Below are 14,922 nucleotides of genomic sequence, written 5' to 3' on the forward strand. Positions count from 1 at the left end.
GTAGACTTCACATACCTCAGTATGCGTCTCACTGCATCCAAATGCGGTTTCTGTGAAACCTACATAAACTGACTCACCAACCTAACAGCATAGCTCAAATCTGGTCTGGTGATCGTCATGTAGATCAAACTTCCTACTATGCTCCTGTACATAGTAGGATCCTCCAAGCTTGGACAACATGTCCAAGCCATACTGTCTCTGCAGTAATCCAATACCATGTGGTGACCTAATCACCTCAATGCCCAAGAAATATCTGAGCTCCCCCAAATCCTTCATCTCGAACTTCTGTCTAAGCAAGATCTTTACATCAAAGATCTTTGCATCATGGTCCCCCGTAATGATCAAGTCATCTACATAGATGACAACAAGCACAACTCCTCTATCACCATGTCTCACATATAGCGAGAAGTCTGCATTGGCTACATGAGAGCCAATAGTGACAAGATATTCAGAAATCTTGTCAGATCATGCTCTTGGTGCTTGCTTTAAGCCATAGGCTTTCTTCAACCTGCAAACATGCTCGGGGTGACCCACATCCTCATTACCAGGTGGCTGCAACATATACACCTCTTCTTGCAAATCCCCATGCAAGAATGCATTCTTTACATCCATCTGATGTAAAGACCATTGCTTTGATGCAGCCACTGCTATCACAACTCTCACCGTTGCCATCTTGGCAACTGGGCTGAAAGTTTCCTCATAATCAATCCCATATGTCTGTGCATATCCTTTGGCTACCAATCTAGCCTTGTACCTGTTTATGCTTCCATCACTGTTATGTTTAACTTTGTACACCCACTTGCATCCAATGGCTTTCTTGCCTTCAGGCAATTGCACTAAGTCCCAAGTTTCATTTCCATATAGTGCATCCATCTCCTCATCCATAGCTTTCTCCCAACACACATTTCCAATAGCCTCATCAATGCATGTGGGCTCTACAACCTGCACAACCTTTGCCATATATGCATAGTGATGTGCCGCCACATAACCATCATATGTAAATCTCTGCACATGGTTCTTCACTCTCCCTGATCTTCGCAGCTTTTCATTCATGGCTTCCATAGCCTTCTTTACACCAGGTGTTCTCATAACTGGGATCCCAAGCTCCTCCATCAAGGCTCATATCTGAGCCACTAGACTCTCCATCAACATGAGAATGCCCTGCAGAAATGTCAGGCATACCAAGGGGCTCAACCACTTTCTCTTTTCCTTTAAGTGATGTACTAATCACATTTGCAGGACTGGTATTATGACGTAGCCTGCCACTCCATGGTCTATCAATAGACCCACTAGATGAGGACTCTCCTGGTCCACTCAAAGACTGTGATTGCTGACCTGCATTCTGTGCAACCACACTTCCACTCACATCAGCCCCAACAGCTTCTTTTTCAGCAGCATACGAGCTGCTCATCTCATCAAAGACAACATCCCTGCTTACCCTCAACTCACGTGTAGAAGGGTTATAACACCTGTATCCCTTTTGCTCAAGGGAGTATCCAATAAACACACATTTTTCAGCTTTTGGATCCAGCTTAGTTTTCAGCTCATCTGGCACATGCACATATGCAATGCATCCAAAGACTTTCAGATGAGACAAATTTGGTTTTCTGCCAGTAAACCTCTCCTCTGGAGTTACATCATGTATGGCTGTAGTTGGAGTCCTGTTCATGATGTATACTGCTGTAGAAATAGCCTCAGCCCAATAGCTATGCGGCATATTCTTCTCTTCCATCAATGCTCGCGCAATCTCAGCTATGTGCCTGTTTTTTCGCTCAGCAACTCCATTTTGCTGCGGAGTGTATCTGCATGTAAACTGTCTCCGAATACCATTCTTCTTCAAAAATTCAGAGAACTCATTGGAGAAGTACTCTCCCCCTCCATCTGACCTTAGGCACTTTACATATTCTTCATGATCACCTTCTATGTAGTCCCAATAGCCTTTTCCCATCAGGAAATTCGTCAACCTGAACCTCCAAGCATGGAAGTTATTCTTATCCAGCTTCTCAGCCACAATCTGTGTTATGCTATCATTAGACATCTTGCCAAACACACAATTTTACCAGAATTTGCACTCTGGTTTTTCCTGCACAACTGCTGTATTTTCTGTAGAGCAGTACTGTAGTACTCTCAGATGTCACAACCAGTGACTTCAATGTGCATACATACACCCAATGGAAACTGTAGACCTCTTTGCAGCACCCACAGTGTCTGCACAGTCAATCTGTCTTCCTGCAGTTCTTAAAACAGAGTTCTGCAGAGAATCGATGACTTACCCGCAGTGCTAGAAATCGCCTGCTTTCTGAAAAACGGAGGTCCAGACGCGCCCGAAACGCGTTTTTGGCCCAGAAAATTAAGTCCGATAAGACAGTATAGTTGCCCTATAGCTTTACTCCCGCGAAGAAAGCTCCTCAATCAGAGATCGTTGCCGGTGCATCCCGTAGAGCTCCCGACAAGGGTATAGTCACCAACACAAATAGGGAAGAGTAGTTGAAGCTCTTACCCTCGTACCGCTTCCTATGGTTCTTTTGCTTGCAGCTCAGCCCTTAGCACGAACCAGGCTCTGATACTATGAAAAGATGCAGGGGGGAAGAGAGCTTGAGCTCTTGCAAGCACACACACACACTCACAAAACCCTAATAGAGAACACACAAGGTGAGAGGCTGAAAATCTTCTTCTTCTTCTCTACACAACACTCAACACACCATATACAAGAATAAGAGTACACACAATATGAAAGGTACTCAACCAAATACATACACGGGTTCTCTATAGTGTGAACCCGACTAAATGAGCTGGCGCTATAACTATGCCAGTCTCTAGAGTGGCTGTCACATAGCCTGTCATCCCACTAGCCGCATATCACCCAAGATCTCACCAACCATGCCAGTGGTGTAAGTGTGGGGCCTATCCCCCATGCGGGTCATCAGTGTCCATCGCCTCACTAGACGAGCTTGATATCTCAACAATGCTCATGGGTAAAACATGGTGCAAGGGGATAAAACTGTACGTAGAACAGGTCCACAAAGGTGGCTCCACAACATCTCTCCCCTAGTGATGCATAAAAACAACATGAGTGGGTTTAAAAAGGAGGAATACTTAATTGTCCTTGATAGTACCATTCCAAAAAATAGGGTCTCATATCAATCCATGAAAAAATCCATGCTCACGACCTGCAGTAGATTCGTACTTCATTCTCTTATTTTCACGTGTTCTTTCTCATCATCTTTTTTTTAAATGGTTAGTCATATTTTTAGTATATGTATAGGTGCTATATTGGTGTACATGTGGGTGCAAGCTATATTGTCATGGGTTACCTTTTTTCAATAGGCTCTCTATTGATATGGACATCAACTTTGTCAGGGAGAAAAATGTGGAGGGTAAAAGTAATGATATTAGCATAAGTCCCCCCTTCCCGCTTTCTATCATACCTTGACCTCGCCAAAAGTATTGTAGGTTTTTTGTAACCATCCCTTCCAACTATGCTCCATTAGTATTTGTTGGCTTGGATAGCCCTTTGTTACTTGTCGTGGCATGTAAATTTCCCTCTTTAATGGTGGTAAAGGGCTCACATAAGACTAGATGGCTCCCTTATAGATGAGCAATGGAGTTGACAATTGTGACAAAGCAATTTATACTTTTGTAGTACTGGATTTCTCTAGGGATATCAATGGGGTTGGGACTTGGATAGCCAATAATGGTTTTGTAACATTTTGTGATATAGAAACTTCACCCCATCAATCACCATGTGTCATGTGATAGGGTTTTTCATTGGGATCCATAGTTGTTTTGGCGTTGGTGGTGGTGAAGGTTCTTTTACAACAGTTTTCCCTTTGTTTGCATTTTATCTATTGAAGCATTTGTCCATCATTGTTGAGGAGATTTGGAAATTTTTTAGCCCCGACAATGAGACTAATCATTATAAATTTATGCTTTGGTATCCAAATAAAATTGTTACCCTCGTGAGTCGTAGTAGCTTGAGATTTCAATAAGCATTTGGGTATCCATTTTGGGATAACATGTAATTTGTACTTCCCTCATCGATTATTGTGTTGACGCCCTCTTTACTTCGTTGGTTGAGGTGGTACAAATGGAGAAATTTTGGGAACCCATTTAAATGCAGATTTGGGTTTCCACTTTTTTGTAGCTCATTGTATCTAGTCATCCTTTTAACATATAGGTTTTTTCCATATGCGGGTAAAAGAATCAGGACTTCCTTGAATAGTGGACGCTGAAGTGGAGGGGGTTTCCTTAGATTTTGTGGATGTTGAAGCTTCCTTCTTGTTGCAACTCTTGATAATAGTGAGAGGTGGAAGGGGTTTATGAGTACAATGTTTAGTCAATGTTTAGTCATGGCCTCACCCATAGAGACTTACCTTGCTAATGTGAGATCCCTGCTCCCTCTGCGCATCAAACTCTGAAGTGCTGGCAGCAGAAGTAGCAACCTTGCATGCAAGGCAGAGCTTCCCACTCGATGCTTTGCCCACGAATGTCTAGACAAGAGACTAATCCGACGGTTCTTCCAAAACCAAACCTGGAAAAAGCTTCCCTCGCCCAAAAAGCATAGGCGATTCCTCTCCAGGAAAATATTCTAACATAGTCAAGGGCCGTATCTATCCTTTGTATTCCAAGCGAACTCGTAGATCACATGCTAAATCAAGAAGGAACTTGCACTTAGCTCATAGAAATCATCGCTTGTTCCCCCAGAAGCGAGGCACAGCCGTTGATTCTTTCCCATAGAACAAAATCTCCTTGTGACTTACTTTAACTATCGTAACTTAAACCTAACTAAATTTTGTTATAGGAATCCACCAATCCAACCGGCCCATGGGTGGCGGCACTCATGCAATTATAAAAATTTGGTTGTGTTTTGTCCTGGGTACCAGGGAGGAAAAGAGTTCCCAGGCCCCCTAGTCGGCACTCATGCAATTATACTGCGCCCAACCACTGTATTGGTGGGATTCCTTTTTATAAAAATTTGGTTGTGTTTTGTCCCAGGTACCAGGGAGGAAAAGAGTTCCTAGGCGCCCTAGTTGGCACTCATGCAATTATATTAAACAAACACACCACTAACACACCCAATATGAAATTGCCTTTTTCTCAGATATCTTCAAGATAGAATTAGAATAAAACCATAGTGTTTCCATCATGATTCTCAATGTTCCAGTTCCATTGTTCTACAAACAAGTCTCATCCGGACTCTCCGTTGAAGACCAGCTAGTCAACCAACGAGATCCAATTTCATAGTTTTATAGTTCACTTAAATATTTCTCTTGCCAATCCATGAATATCTTCCTCGACATTTGCATGGGGTGTCCTAGCAACGCAAGCCCATGCATTGCGTGTTTGGTCAAAACTCTCTAGGATCCTCCTTAGGTGTCCTAGCACTTCACTTAGGGATCGCTTTATTGGCCCTTGCCCATCGTACCGGAAGCGCACCATTTTCAACCATATACCGAGGCTGGTCAAGACCTTGGCAGACTTTTCCACGAGAGACGTCCTTCGATGACTCTCCCTGTGCCAGCTATTGCAACATAACTCTCCTTAGATTAAACCATAAACCAAATGCTTCCTCCACCAGCATTCTGGCATAAGATAGTCCTTTACAAAAAACAGAGTTTCTATGCAAGTAAGAATTTCCCATTGAGTTGATTTTTCAAGACCCTTTTTCTCAAAACCCGAACTTTCTCAATGAAAATCACGAATCTCGTATCTCGGTGATCCACATCAATTACAATAAATTTCTAACCTATTTCTTGACGATTTTGGGTCTTAGGGAAACTTCTTTAAGTCAGCCGGTTATCCATTCTTTGTATTGAAGAAATGGGAATGGTCACAAGACTTGGTTTAATTTCTGATTCAAGAGATGGGTAGGCATCTTACTGATCCACCTTTCTCATGTGGTCATGGTCTAGCCCTAAACTACTCGGATCAATCCTAGATTTATTTCCTAAAGATTTTTCTCCATTTATCTGATAAATTAACTATGATTTCTAATCATAAGTGTAAAAATCCAAAATGATGAAAATTCATTCTTTCTTGGGAATAATAGAACTTTAAATAATTCTATTCATTTATAATGGAATTTAACAAGGATGTTTCTTTTTCCAATGATCCTTTTTGTGAATATGCATAAGAATATTCACATAGAAAAATATTCTTTTTTTTCCCATTTGGACCTAAGCATTCACATGCCCTTAATTATCTATGCAAAATATGGCGAGACTTTCTCTTTTGGATACCAAATTAATTTATGCATTTTCCTAATTAAAAATATGATGAAAATTCCTCTTTTGATAAATAATTAAAAGTACCCATATGTATGCATACCATGAATATACCTATTTTGAAATATGACAAAAATTCCTCTTTTAATATTTAAAATGTTTATCATGAAAATTTCTCTTTTTTGCATCTAAATTTTTATCAATGCACATATAAAAATAAATATAATAAAAATTCTTCTTTTCTCCATTTAAACATTTATGCATAAATACTATAAAAGTATTTTCAACAAAAAATGTAACAAGATCCTTCTTTTAGCATTAAAATGCTTATGCATAGAATATGATGAGAATTCCTCTTTTTGCATTATCAAATTTATGCATAGAATTAAATTCATTTTTTTAATGGTTATTTTTTTGCCATAGCTTCACTGCATTTTTGAAAATACTCAAAATTCTATTTTTAAATAATTACACATAATTATAAAATATGGTGGAACTTCCTCTTTTAATCTAAAAATTCATTACGCATACCTAAGCATAATTACATTTAAACCTCTTGTTTATTTTTAAAAATATCCCATTATCATTCCCATATGAAAATAATTACAAAAATGTTAGCATAAACTATCTTTGGACTTAAAATGAATAATTATTAGTTTTCTAATCATAAAATAATCTTGAATGAATTAATCCTCATTTTAATTAGAATAAACATAATAAAAATGCTTAATCTCTATCTCTAGCTTGTTAAGCCTAGAGTTTTGGCTAAGAAAATGAGATTAATACTAAGATCCATCCTTTCAAGAAGGATTAATCCATTAAGGTGAGTATTCTAACAAAAAGAGAGATTTACTAATAAAAATATTATATTTAAGTATAAAAGATTAGCATTAATCCATTTAAACAATATGAATCACTAAAAGCTTGGTTTGAAAAAAAAACCATTAAATAAAATGCTTCCCATGCATTAGAGGGGTTGGGAAGAAGATTACCATTCCAAAAAAGAGAAAAACACCATTGATTTAAGGCTTACCCTTGGTTTTTGGATTGATTCTTTAAGACGAAGTGAAGCCCCCAAGAGAAAGCTTGGCCACCAAGATGAAGAGGGTAATCTCCAAGAGAGGATGAAGATTAGTGAAGCTGTAAAGCTTCCCAAAGGAGAGGCAAAATAGAGGGATAATAAAATTACACTAAGTTGAAGATTATACTGGCATGTAAATACACAAAGATGAAAATACAAAGGAATGAGGGTCTATTTATAGGTGAGGGAGGCCACCAACCAAGTCCAACTGGGATGTAGAGGCTTCCAACTTTAGTTTGATCCATTTTGGACAAGTTTTGGACAAGTTTGGCACACTTATTGATCAACTTTGAAAGAGGAGAGATGAAATTACCTCATTTTTTTAAATTAAAAATGTGAAGTAATGATGAATTTTAGGTTCCTCCTTCATGAGCCCCCTCCCCCCTTCTTGAGGTGTCAAAAACTCACTTTTTTAACTAATAAACATCATTTTCTTACTAATAAACCTTAGTACTAGTCAACTCTTCATCTTATGTGAGAATTTACTCATTTTTGGGGGCTTTTCCTTTATTCTTTGCATTTTTGTTATTCCAACACTTGGATTAATCCTATTGGTCCTTTAGAACAGTCTTTGGACCTTAGTCAAAAATTTCTAAAAATGTGGACCCTTAGGCTGTGTCTAATACACATATTCAATTAATTACTAATGCATATTAGAAAACTCTTTTTGAACTTCTATTTTAGGGGAACTCATCTTAAATAAAATGGATAAATTTATATCCAAAATATCTCAAAATTGTATTATCTCTCTCTAGACCAAAAACAAAGAAAAATACTACTTTCTTGCATTCTGAAATAGGGGATGATTACAAGGGACTGAAGGGAGAGCTTATACATCTTTTAGGGACTGAGGAGGAACCTTACAGCTAAGCAGTTAATCATACATCCAGGAGCTTTCATCCATATGCGACCAAGTATTACCAGTTCAAGTAATATTCTTGTAGGCATAATAAGAAAGTCAACCACTAGGTGCTTGTTGCCATCATAGTATGTCTCTATTTGTAGTAGTCCAAGAACCTTGATATTCTTACCATGGATACCTTTCACTTTTAATACGAGTAGGGGCTTTACCCAACTGGTTCCATGCATTGAAGGAAATTAGATTGTGATTAAATTTAGTCCCCCATATCAAGCAATGCATTGTAAAGAACTTTACCGTAAGGGCTAGGCAATTGAATGGATATTCATAGAGGTGCTATGTGCTCCTCTATGTCTCCTTCAACCTATTCCACAAAGGCTCGTGTGGATCCGAGGATAGCTTCTTGTCGTCGTCGTTGTTGTTGTTGGATTTGCCTTCTTTAGCGTCGTGTCAAGCTTGAGCTTTCTTTAGTTATGCTTTTTCCTTGTTGGCACCCTTGTTATCATGTGTGATTCACAAGGCTTCTTCAGTAAGAGGAACATAATAGTTTTTGAATTTACTATCATTAAGGAATCCAACGATTTTGACCCCCTCAGGGATTTCAACATGCATAGTACCTTGATGTGTTATGAAAGACCCCTGTCCCCATCGCACAACGAATTCAGGGGTGTTAGCAGTGGAAGTAGCACTTCTTACACGGGGCAGGGTCCCTCACTCAGGGCCTCGCCCACCACGGATATCTGGACAAGAGACTAATCCCTCGGTTCTTCCAAAACCAAACCCGAAAAAACTTCCCTCACCCGGAAAGCATGGGTGATTCCTCCGGGATAATTTTACTCTAACATAGTCAAAAGCCTTAACTAATTGAACTGATCTGACCGAACCTGTAAGTCCCATAGTCAGATCAAGGAAAAAATTACACTTGGATCATAGAGACCACCAACGCTTTCTTCCTGATTGAGAGACACAGCCGTTGATTCTTTTCCATTTTTATCCGGGATTCACTTCATCTATCGTACCATAACAGAATTGAATCTCATTTTAGGGACCCATCAATCCAGCCTAACCCCATCCAGTCTCGTGGGTTAGCCAACCTCTTAACCACTGTAGTGATGGGATCCATTTAATAAATTGGTTAGATTTTGTCTTGAGTACGAGGGAAAAGAGTTCCCAGGCCCCCTAGCCGGATATTCATGAAACTTAAAACTAGTCACACAACTTACACACCCAATATGAAATTGCCTTTTTCACAAAATCAGCTGTCTTTAAAACAATCATTTAATGAAACCATAGTGTCACTGATCATAATCCTCCAAAATATCCGGTTGAATCCTAATTTCTAATTTTTCCTTCATCGGTGTACCTATGGCATCATTGGCAACCATAACACTCACCACCTGTCCACTCATTGACCTTTTCGATAGTTCCTAGCTTATAGTAACCGACAATATTTTCACTTATCAAAATCAAAATGGAATCTTCGTTGAAGATCAGCAAGATCAACCAACAGATCCATATAAAAGAGCCATGGACTCATCCGTTGAGGGCCAGCAAGGTGAATCAACTAGATCCATGCCCAAATTCAGAAAACAACTCTTACTCCTTGTTCCAATCTCTTCCCCGACGCATGTGTGGGTATCTTCCGTGACCCAGAGCCCGAGCACCGTATGGTCAATGCCCTCTAGGATCCTTCGCAGTCACCTAGCGCTTCACTCATAGGCCGTTTCCTTGGTCTATCATCCACCGTACCGGAAGCTCACCATTTAAATCAAACCGAGGTTGGTCAAGACGGCCAACCTTGCTACGCGAAACATCTCCACATCTCCACCAGTTGTTACAATTTTTAACAGATTAGGTCTCCACCCACGACCTCATTCTTCACAAGACGGTCAAAATGCTTCCCTAGCATTCTTGACATGAAACAAGTCATTTAAAAATATGTCATAAATACAGTTTCTATAATGAACTCTCGTCTTTCCATATTGTTCCACATCAATTCTCATTTATTTCATATGTATTCTCATTCTCATCATATCATTTTCCATCTCATCACATCTTTTCTCATTTATCTGCATCAGATCTCATCCACTCGCATCTACCCATATCCGCATCTCATCACATCATATTCGTTCATATCACACATGACATCTATCTCCATTTACATCACATCACATTCATTCATAGCCATCACATTCATTCATTCATATCCACCACATACATTCTCATAACCATCCCATCACATAAATTCTATCCACATCATATCTCATTCATACACATCCATCCATCCAATCGTTCATATCACACATGACATCTATCTCCATTTACATCACATCACATTCATTCATATCCATCACATTCATTCGTTCATATCCACCACATACATTCTCATAACCATCCCATCACATAAATTCTATCCACATCATATCTCATTCATATACATCTCATCTCATTCATCCACATCCATCCAATCGTTCACATGTACGAGTTCTCACATCTATCCTTACATTCATATCTATCACTTCACATCCACATATATTCATGTCACATTACATTACATAACATTCTTTCACACATACACATTCACATCCATTCTTCACATACACATCCATATCCATTCTTACATACACACACACATCCATTCTTTCACATACTCATTCACATCCATTCTTCACATACACATTCACATCCATTTTCATCACATACATTTACATCCATTCTTTCACATACTCATTCATATCCATTCTTCATATACACATTCACATCCATTCTTTCACATACATCCACTCACATCCCATATCATTCATTTACATCCTGATTCACATGACATGACATCTCATCCATTCATTCATTTACATCTATCTGATTCACATCACATTTCATCACATCTATTCACCTCACATGTCATCATCTCTATTCACATCCATCTGACTCACATCACATCTCATCACATCTATTCTCCTCACATCTCATCACATCTCATCGCCTCTATTCACATAACATCCATCCATCCATTCATTCACATCTATCTGATTCACATCACATCTCATCACTTCTATAATCCTCACATCTCATCAACTCTATTCACATTACATCCATCCATCCATTCATTCACATCTATCTGATTCACATCACACCTCATCACTTCTATTCACCTCACATCTCATCACATCTATTCACCTCACATCTCATCACTTCTATTCACATCACATCCATCCAACCATTCATTCACATCTATCTGATTCACATCACATCTCATCACATCTATTCACATCACATCTCATCACCTCTATTCACTTCACATCTCATCACCTCTATTCACATCACATCCATCCATCCATTCATTTACATCTATGTGATTCACATGACATCTCATCACATCTATTCACCTCACATCTCATCACCTCTATTCACATCACATCCATCCATCCATTCATTCACATCTATCTGATTCACATCAAATCTCAACACATCTATTCACCTCACATCTCATCACCTCTATTCATAGAATTTAAACATAGAATTTAAGAGAATTATAATTTTGATATAAAAATTCTTTATGCATCTCAATTTTAATGAGAATAACACTTTTGAAATAAAAATAACCCCTTTATGCATCTTTCTATGCATAAAAATCAATTTTAATGGGAATAACACTTTTGATATAAAAATAATCCCTTTATGCATCTTTCTATGCATAAAAATCAATTTTAATGGGAATAACACTTTTGAAATAAAATTAATCCCTTTATGCAAAATAAAAATAATCCCTTTATGCATCTTTCTATGCATAAAAATCAATTTTAATGGGAATAAAACTTTTGAAATAAAAATAATCCCTTTATGCATCTTTCTATGCATAAAAATCAATTTTAATGAGAATAACACTTTTGAAATAAAAATAATCCCTTTATGCATCTTTCTATGCATAAAAATCAATTTTAATGAGAATAACACTTTTGAAATAAAACTAATCCGTTTATGCATCCTTCTATGCACAAAAATGAATTTTAATGAGAATAACACTTTTGAAATATAAATGATCCCTTTATGCATCTTTTTATGCATAAAAATCAATTTTAATGAGAATAACACTTTTGAAATAAAAATAATCCCTTTATGCATAAAAATCAGGGGGAGAAAGAAGGTAGATTGTTCAAATTCAGTGCAGGCATTCCAGAGTTGAAGTCTGCCGTGTTTTAAAAAAGTCAAGGAGTTGTGCCCAGACATTGATATTTGGAATAAGAGAGTTGGGCATGTGAATATTCAAAAGCTGAAATCTATGCAAGTAAAAGGTATAGTTGGTGGTTTGCCCAGGTTCAAACATGATGGTAGTAAGATTTCATATATGTGAAGCATGTAGATTTGGGAAAGCAGGCAAGGTTGCCATTTCCAAAAGATGGTCAAATTAGTAGAAGACCATTGGAAATCATTCACAATGACATATGGAGTCCAACACAGATTCCAACTATCAATGGTTGTGCAGGTATTAGTATGTCACATTTATTGATGAGATTACAGCATGATGACTTGGATTTGCTTCTTGAAAGAGAAGAATGTAGCACTTGGGAAGTTCATTGACTTCAAAGCATTGGTAGAAAAACAATATGGTCAATGGACCAAGTGTTTGAGGATAGATGGTGGTGGTGAGTACATATCACATGCATTTGATGCCTTCTTGGGAGAGCATGAGATAAGAAGAAAAATTACATGGAGGTACACACCTCAGCATAATGGTGTTGCTGAGAGGAAAAACAGGATCATTGGTGAGATTGCAAGAGCTATGCTTAATGAGAAGTCTATACTAAATTATTTTTGGGTAGAATCATGTGCTACTATAGTGTACTTGTTGAACATGACTTCTACCGCACAACTATACATGAGAGTACACCTATTGTGAGGATGACAAGATTTAGGCCGGCTATTGGTCACTTGAAAGTCTTTGGTGGATGTGTTGCATATGTTCATGTACCAGATGAGAGAAGAAGGAAATTGGATCCAAAGGCTGAAAAATGTATTTTCATTGGGTATGCGCAAGAGAGAAAAGCATACAAATGCTATAATCCAATGACAAAATAGGTTGTCATTTTAGTAGAGATGTGATCTTTGATGAGATGGGAACTTGGTACAAAGAAAGTCAGTATGTCATAGTTGATGACATAGATGCAAATGAGGATGTGAATCTTCTTGTGCAGGAATCTATGAGTATGAGTGGACCACTTGAGTCATCCAGAATGTGAGTCCATGGTCAGGAAGATTGAGACATGATGTGAGCACTGAGAGTAGTGCTATGGACAAAGGAAAGAAGAAAGTGGAAGGTATTGGCATTGGTACTACAGGTTATGATTCATCAAGCTCAGTGTAAGATTCCTCCCTAGCCTCTCAAAATGTCCAGCATATTCTCCTGTAATCAATTCCCTTTTCTGAAATATAAGAGATCTTGTCTCTGCTTGTTTTGGCATAGAGAGAGAAAATATTCTAGAGAGAGAATATTCAGATTATGAATTTTTTTGGATAGAAAAATAACTCATCTTATTAAAATAAGTTCCCCTAAAACAGAAATTCAAAAAGAACTTTCCAATGTTCAATTATAATTAATTGAAAATGGATATGAAGGACCTTAGCCTAAGGGTCTAGATTTTTAGAAATTTTTGGATTATGGTCCAATTAAGGTTCCTATGGGCCAATAGCATCAATCCATGTGTAGGGAGGAGATAAATCCTATTTGTAAAAGAAGATACCCAAAAATGAGTTAATGCTCACATAAGATGAAGAGTTGAATATGTACAAGGTTTATTAGTAAAAAACTATGAGTAATATCAAAAAAATGAGATAAATTGAGTATCCAAAAATGAGTAAATGCTCACATAAGATGAAGAGTTGAAAATGTACAAGGTTTATTAGTAAAAAACTATGAGCAATATTAAAAAGATGAGATATTTTGGGTATAATGATTCCATTTTGACACATATGTAAGGAAGGGGAGTTCTTTAAAGGAGGTGCATATTTCACATGCTTCAATGAGTTTTAAACTCAAAAATAATATGATATTTTTATCTCTCCTCTCTCTTGAACCAAACCAAATCAAAAGGGAACCAAACCGAATCAAAAAGTAACCAAACTAGGTCTAAATCTAGTCTAAATTCAACCAAACTAAATTTGGAAAATTCTAGAATTCAGTTAGCTTTGGTTAGAGCTTCCCTCTCCTATAAATAGAACATGAGTCCTTTGAAAAAAATAGAAGAATTTTACTATACTAGAGTTATGCTGAAATAATGCTAATTTCTACTATTCTCTAAAATTCTCTCCAAATTGAAGAAATTGGAGCTTCCCTCTTTCTTCAATCCCCATTGGTGGCTCCATCAACATATTTAACCAATTGATTGGTTGGGGACCTCTACCGTGAACAAAGAATCAAGCAATTTGTAAGGTAAATGGTGAATTTTGATCTTTTCTATAATTTCTCACAATGCTTCTCTCTTCTCAACCCCTCTCAAGCTTGAGAAGCTTAATTGGAATGGTTTTTGAATGCTATTGAAGTTAATTGATGAATGGTAGTGAAGAGTTACATAATTTGATGAATGCTATTGAAGTTGATTGATTAATGATAGTTAAGAGTTACATAAATTTCCATTTATGCTTAATTCAAATGGTTTTTATGTAATTTCTCTCTCTCACTCAAGAAATGGTCATGCTCATGACCCATTCTCAATCCAAATGAAGCTTTTCATAAAGCTTTTCCTTAATCCAAGATTAATCTA

Source organism: Cibotium barometz, chromosome 5, assembly GCF_041138505.1.
Source record: "Cibotium barometz isolate CiBa-2024 chromosome 5, ASM4113850v1, whole genome shotgun sequence".
NCBI classification, from domain to species: domain Eukaryota; kingdom Viridiplantae; phylum Streptophyta; class Polypodiopsida; order Cyatheales; family Cibotiaceae; genus Cibotium; species Cibotium barometz.